Here is a 9,554-nt window from a genome sequence, read left to right as displayed (position 1 = left end):
CTAAGCTAAAGAACTTTGAATGTTGCTAATAAACCCATCTCATTAAGGGCCAATCAAAGAAGAGTTACTTGAGAAAAGTAAGTACATCCTAACCAAAGGGATGTCTTTTCCTTGTAGTAATGTGCAACCCTTATTGCAAAACTCAAGATAAAGGATAAACAAGGTAGATTAATCTGATAAAGATGTAGGGAATTGTACATGTTTAAAGGATTTCATTTGAAGTTCCTTGTGAAAAGAAAATCTTTGTAGCCTTAATAAGTCATGAAGTTAAACTTCTTATGCCCATAAAGGGGGACTATGAGGAAAAGAAACAATAAAGGTCCTTAATTATAAGTATTTGAGTTTAGAAGACTCAAATATTTTCAAGGAGGAAAATCAAACCCAATCTAAGATGTCAAAAAACAACCAAAATCATCAAATTCTCTTCAAGGGGCTAGATCGATACCTTTCCTAAGTTTATGACAACTTAGCAAGTTAAACGAACCTCAAGTTGGAAGAAGAACCTACAACGGTGCATGGATTGCATTATAGAGATTGCTTAGTGCATTAGGAAAGATTTCTTATTCATTATGTATTTTGATTAAAGTTTGTATCATCCCAGGTTGAGCTTTTGGATGCATGCTACATCTCTCCCAAGGCTAGTCGTAGAGCCCTTCACCAAGGGGTTGTTTTGTCTATTTTGAGTACTAGGACTAATACTAGACTTGAGAGGTCTCTCCATTGGGATTAAATGTTAGGTAAGAGGAGATAAGGGGGCTCTGGTTGTAAATTCCTTGGGTAAGCTTGCGGTGTTTCTCCCAAAAGGCCTCGATGCTAGCTAAGGGTGGATTGGCAGTTTCTCACCTTTGTTTGGAGTCCTATACAAGGTCTACTAAATTAATGTAATCAGATAAGTTTACTTTTCTTGGAATAAAATAATTATTTTTTGAACCGATTGTCTTCTATTAGTTTCTCGTTTGTGATTAAGTTACATGAATAAACCTTGTTCTTATAATAAGTTAATCAAGGAAGTTGCTTTTATGTCATAAACTAAATATAGTAGGAAATTAGATAACTAAGCAAACTCATTATGAAAAGGAAGCAAGAGGGAGAATCCCTGATTGATTGTTCCTATGGTAGGGTGGCCTTGGTTAATAGAGAGGTTTCCCTCAAAAGAAATAGATTAGGAGAATTTCAGGAAAGATTGAATGTTGACCATCATAGAATATTGTTATAGATCTCAACCTTGTGTTGTTTTAAGAGGTTAGGGTGAGACTTTGCCTCGTGGGTAGAGGGGTCGATAGGTTAGTGGTTCTACTTTGATTCAGGTTGCTTTTCATAAGCGATTTCCCAATATCCAACACATAGAAACCTATTAGGTTAGCTAAGAAGTTATTATGAACTTTATTATAGGTCAATTCTTATGAGAATGGAGCGAAGCTTCCTCTGCTGCTCGAGCAAACTCAAGTAACCCTAGGCAACAAAGTCTAGATACTTTGAGAAAGTTCTAGATGGCATCGCTTAGGCCTCTCTCTTATTGGACTACTAAAATCATGTCATGAAGGGTTCGTTAGATAGGCATGTCACACGTAGTATCACAACAAAAAAGAAAATTGTAGTTATGAAACTTAGGTAAAATTGTTTGCAAGCTTGTATAAGGTACAATTGAATTAATGACCTCTTATGCAAATTGATTTATCTCAGTTTTCTAGAATGATGAAGCTTAAAAGAGATTCCTAGTATTCTTGGTTATGTTCACTTTTGTTATGTACTTGTAGGCTTCGATTGAAGACATTGCTTTATGTGGAACTTGGAGTGCATTTACAATCCTTCTCCTTTGTACTGAGAATGGCGTCAAATGCAAAGCAATGTATAATTTTTCATTAATGCAAGTTACCTCGCCCATATCCAAAAGAACCTCAAGCAAATAAAATGGATGGAAGATCTCAAGATTGTTAAACTATTCATCTTCAAAGAATCCTTATTAAGTCCTACCCTCCACATAGGTGGACAATGGATTCAACAGAACTACTACATCTATGACCAAGTAGGATTTTTTGGTTAAGTGTGTCACCATTCTAGATTGCTCACACCATAACAATTATTGTAAAGATGGTTTCCTTAACCTACCTTCTAAGTACAAAGTCTTAGACATTTTTGTTGAGCCTCCAATTCATAAAACCATTTATGTATCTAAATTTTATGGATAAGCCTTGGGGTGAACAAAAAGATCCCTACTTTGATGTATCACCTTTTGGCTATTGCAATTATGAATAATAAATACGTTTCAATTTTTCCTTCCATTTATATAATATCAATATTTATTTGAGTCTTATATTGGAAATGTATAAAAGTTAAAATGGAAACTTGGATGACTTATGCAAAAAATAACTATGTGTATTGTAAATTTAGGGCATTGCACCTACCCCTAATCCTACCAAGGTCCAAGAGAAGAAATTTCTCCTTAAGTAAGTCAAGCCACTTGAGTTTGATGGCAGCGGGAAAGATGTAAAAACGATTATCGAAGTTTGGATCGGGACAATGGAGACCAATGTATCAAATTAAGCCATGATAGCCAAGCTCAAGTTAACATGGGAAGATCAGCTATGGTGGAAGCAATGGTGTCGAGACCATGGGACATCTGAGTTGGTTACCACATGGGAGCAATTAAAAGAATCTATGCATAAAATATGCCTTCCACCATTTTATTGTAGTATAAACATGAACAAGTTTTTAGCTTTTATCAGATGGGGTTAAGCTTGGAAACATACTAATCTCAATTTATAACACTCTAGAAATATGCCCCACCTATGGATACTACTCAACAAGTAGCAGAGTTCTACAATTGGATTGATTCCCCTATTGTATACTTGATTAGAACCAACATGACCCTTAGATCTTAAAGGTACATTACTATGGGGAAAATCCCTTTACTAAGAAGTCCAATCCAAATCAAAGGGTGGAAGAAATCGAGGACAAGGTCCCCCAAACAAAGTACCATGTGCCTTTATCAAAAGAGCTCAAGGTCACCAAGAAAAAATGCAAAAGCAACTAGAAACCTTGTCCCAACAATTAGAAACAATGATACCCAAAGGTGCTACCATTGCAATTAGAAACAATGATACCCAAAAGCAACTATAAACCTTGTCCCAACAATTAGAAACAATGATACCCAAAGGTGCTACCAGTGCAACGAGCCATGATATTTCAAAAGATAGTGCTCGAAGCTAAATCAAACCTTCCACCAAGTGCAATTCCATGGGCAAAATAGGGATATAGTGATCGAGAGAAAAGAGAAGGTTGATGCAATCACTTACATGGAACAAGAAGAAGAGGAAGAGTCCACAATGGAGGGTGAGATGGAAAGAGGAATAGTCCATGCTACTCTCAACAAGATCAACAAGAGAGGACCAAATCACTAGCTTTCAATGATTCAGACATTTGTAAATTATCAGGCTAAACCCTTCAAAGTTCTAATAGTTTGTGGAAGCACTCACTCTTTCATTTCACAAAAATGTGTAAAGAAGCTAGGCATAAAATTGCAACTATATCTAAAATTTTGTAGAACTAACCAATGGAAAAGAAGTCATTTCTTCAAAACAATCTAGAGGTGGAATTTGATCTAGGTGACAAACCTACCAGTACAAGGTTTTGTGTCATGGACTTGGAACTACTTAAGCTCTAAGATACCTCGAGACAATCTAAAAGACCTAATGTTCAATGTGTTCATTGTGGACGTAACCACCTTCAACTAGAATGCGTTGAACCTCAATTAAGGTCTTGCACTAATTGTGGGAGATTTGGGTATGAAGCCATCCACTACTAAATGGCAAGAAGATTGTCATATCCTCAACACTATCCACAACAACAATACCCAATGAACATATAGTTTCACCATGGAAGGAGAGCTCAGTTAGCTCTTCCATCACCAAATTACCAGAGACCAAATGCACCTAGGGTAGCGACTAGGATACCTAGATATCCTACACTAATCATAATGCTTCCCCAAACCCATGCTCTTGTTCATTATGTGAAGAAGCCACTAGAAGAGGAACCATATCTAAACCCTTACATCTCATACAATGACGAGGGAAGTCAAATTCTCATGGACTACTACAAACCAATCCTAGTGATGATGTTGTATAGAGAAAGGAGCCAAGGTTTTGGAGGAATGCAACCTCAAGTTCCCATAAGCTATTGGAATTGTGGCCACCGTCGATACATCTCATCTTGATGTCCTAAAAAGGAAAATTTCAACAAAAACAAGGCCGAACTTAGGTGTCCTAAGTGGTATCTTGTATCCATATGCAGATTGTCCAAGGAGGAAAGCCTTCACCGACAATGCAATCATACCATTAGTACCCTTAGGTTTAGTAGAATCACTAGTAGATGATGAGGCAACTCCCATCCCACTCAATGTGATAACTAGAGTGCAAGCAAAACAATCGAGAGTGATGATATGAGGATCCATTCATCTAGATGTTTCTTCAATTGGCAAGAAGAATAGAAAGAAGGAAAGGAGAAGAGTAGAGCAAAATGTTAATTTAAAAAGCAATAGTGCTACCACATTAACCACAAGGAGGAAGGTACTTGATGTAGATCCTAAAACCTCAGCCAAAATTGAGGAGGAAGGTGGGATAATATTTTGACCCTAATTAGAAAATGGAACTAATCAAGAAGGTAAAAGGCTAGGTAGGAGGCACGTGCACATAGGAGACAATATTAAAATAGCATGATTAAGAATTATCAAACATGAAACTACCCTCTTCTCTTATATATATCCAATTGATAGAAAAATAGGGAGAGGACCCACTTGAATGAGCACAACAAAAAGAACCTACTGTGTCTTCTTGCGACGTGAAGAGATTCCCAAATTCTCTAATATGGTGTTTGAAGCAAAAGCTCAAGTAGCTACTACGAATGAGGCTAAGGGACAATCTTTTCAGGAGACCCAAGAGCTCAAAGCTTTAATTGCTACCCAAATAGTGGAATTACAATATGCCAATTGTATAGTTAAGCACTAAAATACCAAGATTAAGGAATTAAAAGAACAATTGACTTAGCGATGCTCCATTCCTTCAAGTTCTAATGTACCATCAGTACCATCTTTGCCAGCTAAACAGACTTTTCTGCTCTTCAATGTCAAGCTACTTTACATCTATTGTTCCATCCATCTGCAAGTCCAAGTGTCTAACATAGAGAACAACTTTCAAGATCACATCCCCTACATACCAAGACATATCTTCATCATCATCAAGAATCAGGAGATCACCTCTAAGGTACATATAAGATATCAACATTGTATCTGGTATGACTAAGTCCTTAAAAACCATTTTTGCAACTTCTGCTAAAAGATTTGAAGACCAAGCACCACTCTATCCATCCTCTAAAGGATGGAAGAATACGCCTAAAGGGTATCATGACAATGAAATAGGTGCAGGACTACTAGCCATGTCTTGGTCCCTACATTGAAACCTTAGTCCCCCCAATACAAAAAAACTTTGTTAAGGGTGGAGAGATGAAGTTACTTTGAAACTTATGTAAATGATGAAGGACATTGGTTTGCATTGCCTTGTAAGCTAGAAACCATTTTGGGTCATATTTTACGAACATGTATAACAAAAAGGTTTTTTTTTTTAAGTGAGAGCAAAAGGGATGGGTGACAAAAGTAAAAAGAGAAAATTAAAACATGACTGCTTGACATATCTAGGTGACAAAAATCAAAGTCAAGAGTAGACGCAAATCTCAAAATGTAAAAAGCTAAAAATAGCACAAAGGCATAATAATTAATTTCCATACTTAGGAACCTCAAATATTTATAATAGAATCATTTTTGATTGGGCAACTTATTGAAGGATGCAACATGTTTTGTTAAACACCATGATTAGTATGAACGTCATTGAGATGGTAAGCTTAACATGTGCGAACATTGATGATGGACCACCTAGTAAAATAGGTCTCCACATTTATACTTAGCATATCGTTGGCCATTATGATCCTCACATTGCCACTGACTTATCAATTATTATATTTTGTTAGTTACACCTACCTATAGCTAGCATAGTTATAGTGCTAGTCAATTAGTATAGTCAATTATGCACACTTTGACTTAGTAGGCCACTTTCATTTATGTTATATCTTATCTATACTTTGCTTAGATTGCATTGTGTAAGGAAGAATGAAAAAAAACAAGAAGAAAACATTTTAACCTTCATTTTTTTCCCCGTGTTCTTGAGTGATCTTCCTCTTGTGTGTATTGTGTGTGTTTGGTGCAATAGCTCAAGCAAGTCTCCCCATCATGCAATTTATGACATGGTATCAAAGTAGCACCACTAAGAGAGGTTAGTTTTGAAGGTTGAGCTAAAGGAGAAGGAGCAATTATTTAAGAAAGCAAGTAATTAGTAAAAAACTCTCCCATTCCTTCTCTCTTTTCCTTAGATAGTGCATGTGGAGGCAATGGAAGTAGGGTGGAGTAAAAATCATAGATTGTTGTGAGATTTTGTGAGCAAGAAGAATAGTGTATATTCTACAAGTAAACCTGTTAGGGCTATCCCCTATGTTTTTGGCCATTTGAGGTCAACTTGAGCCCCGCTCTAGCTTTGTAGTTGCAGACGCCAATTTAGGACATTGGAATTTCACCTATATTGGTCGTTGTCCATTGCACATGTTGCATATTTCAAATTTGTAAGCTCTAAGGTGTTTGTCAAGAATCAAACACACGGTTTATCTACAAAAGATAGGACCATGCACCATACGCGTAACAATCGTAGAATATGGCAACCTCCTCCTCAACTTAGCTTTCTAGTCCCCATTGAGCCAAAACCTACATCTAGCTAGACAATATCAATCCCTTAGCCATACCATGACCTCTCACCTCAACTATCATGCACCCTCTAAGAGATTCACTAGTACACTACATTTAAGAGCCAACTGAGGAGGAGGAGTATGCCAATCAAAATTTCATGTATTATGAGGAAGGTAATACACATGAACTACTGACCCATACTTTTCATGGCATTAGATAAAGAAGAGAGAGATCTCCAGCTCACAACCTCATGAACATATGAAATGTTGAAACTATGGGCAACTTAACATGTGTCTTCAAGGTGTTTGCAAAAGGTAGGACCACAAAATGAAAACTAAGGGGGCATGTGTCTTTAAGATGTTTGCAAAAGATACAACCACACACATGTATCTCAATTCACATAAATAAAAATCTTACATGAGCAATACCATTTTTTCATATGTAATCTTAGTATTTTTGGAGTGAAAATGATAAATGACGAGGACATCATGCGTACACCTATAAATTCCATCATGTGAGCACAAAGTAAGAATATGGCATAAGCATTCCCAAGTCTTCCACCACTAATGGATACATCATAGGAAAAAAGAATGCTAATAAGGGGAGAAAGAGAGGTGTGTCCAAGGTGATGCTGCAAAGTGAGGGGTTCAATGTGTTGCCTACTAAGAATCATGCAAAGTGAGGGGCTCACTACATTGCCTACTATGAATCCCACATCTAGTGGAGAGAGTGCAACCATGGCTTTGCGAATGGAAATGGCTACACCCTCTAAGGAGAAAGGGCTCCCTAATGCTTAAAATTAACTTGAGGTAATAGATAAGGTCAAGAAATGGGTACAAGAGGCTCACACAGGAGAAGGAGATATGGAAACTGGGTATGACATGAGTGTGGTAGAGTTATCTAGCACGGCACCATTGTCATAATTGGAATGTGACAATGACCTAAAGAGACTAGACTTGGGTCCAACTGAGTAGAGAATGAGCCAAAGTCATATCAATGAAATGCAAAATCATGGCTAATAAGGTGTCTAATTTTAGTTCAATGAGGCAAAACCTTGCTTCATTGCCACATTAGTTTCAACTAGTGTGATGATGCCACTAAGGATGCTACTAGAAAGTAGTCCTAACCGAAAGCATATGAATTCTAGGTAGAGAGAAGGATAGAGCCATATGCACCATCACATGTAGTGTGAGTTAACACATTTTCGGAGGGAGCCATCTTGAAGTGGAGACTTATTGATCATACAGGCTAGTGATTATACAAGCTAGGACAATATGTTATGTCGAAGAGTTGTATTTATGAGCATGATTTCCAAGAATTATTGTAGGAGGCACATGGGGAAACAGAAGGATGGCACTTTCATGCCGCCACCATGTCTCGAAAGGTGTTGCAATCACAACTTTTGTGGGCAACTTATTGAAGGATACAACATGTTTTGTCAAACATCACAATCACTATCAATGTAGCAAAATGCCCATGAGGAGGGATGAGATGGGTCTTATGTATATTTTAGCACATCAACCCTTTGGAAGCTAGGGAATTGATTTCATGGGACCAAGTAGCCCAACAACACATTATTCTCAAGCACAATATGTCATAGTTATGATACCCTACATGACAAGATGAGAGACCCACACGTAAGAAAGATGGCCAAGTTCCTATGGGAATAGGTCATATTAAGATTTGGATGCCCCATCAAAATTGTTAGTGACCCACTTCAATAATGAAGTGGTGGATCATTTGCTCTCCACATTCCTATTTATCAATTGGAAATCAACTCCCTAGTACCCATGAGACAATGGAGAAGCAGAGTCGATGAATGAAACTCTAATCAATATTTTAACAGAAATAGTTTGTGGGTCATAAACCAATTGGGACAATAATCTCATGGAAATAGTGTGGGCATATTGAACCACGCATAAGACAGCCACATGTCAAATGCCCTTCAAATTGACCTACGGCATTGATGCAATCATACTCGTAGAATTCTTGATCCCTATTTTATGCATAGCAATACGAGAGCAATGGGAGGAGAACAAGGCTTGGACCAAGCACCTTGTGGAGCAAGAACGCCTCATAAAAACAAGGCTATTAGCCGCCCATGCATTAATTATTGACGAGAAGGCCCATAGAAAAGCATGGTTTGATAAACATGTGCAACAAAGAACATTCAACCAAGGGGACTTAGGTCTCCTATACTCAATTAATGGACACAAGTAGAAGCTAAACATTTGACCAAAGTGACTTAGGTCTCCTATACTCACCTAAGGGACACAAGTAGAAGCTAAAGTTTAGGGGTATGGGTCCATACCAAGTCCACACTATTAGCCGAATCAAAAATGTAGAATTTTAAACCTTAGAGGCAAAAATTGGACACTTTAATGGAATTTGCATCAAGAAATATTGCCCACCAAGACAAGCTAGGCTTAAAAAACCCTTAGAGCCCACTACTTCACAATAAGGTCAGTTGTAAGCAACAACATGGACAATGATGAGGGCCTAATTACACTACTTGCCTACCTCAAAGCTAAATTAATAATTTCCAAAGAATTCTTAGTTGACACTTGTTGAGATATTTGCAATCACACCCACTATGGCCTCTTTGTATGAAGCAGTTCTGGGATTAGGACATGCAGGCAGACTGAATCCCATAGGCACAGAAAGGGAAACTACTACCATCTAACTTCTATAAAGCATTGTACTTGATTGTCACTTTCATATGGAATGAATACAATATCATGATGCTTTCATCTTTCAGTTAGTGTCATTT

This window comes from Lygodium microphyllum, chromosome 26 (genome assembly GCF_053477565.2).
Source record: "Lygodium microphyllum isolate KBCC chromosome 26, Lygodium_microphyllum_v1.1.10, whole genome shotgun sequence".
Classification (NCBI taxonomy): Eukaryota; Viridiplantae; Streptophyta; class Polypodiopsida; order Schizaeales; family Lygodiaceae; genus Lygodium; species Lygodium microphyllum.
Note: the sequence above shows the minus strand (reverse complement) of the source record.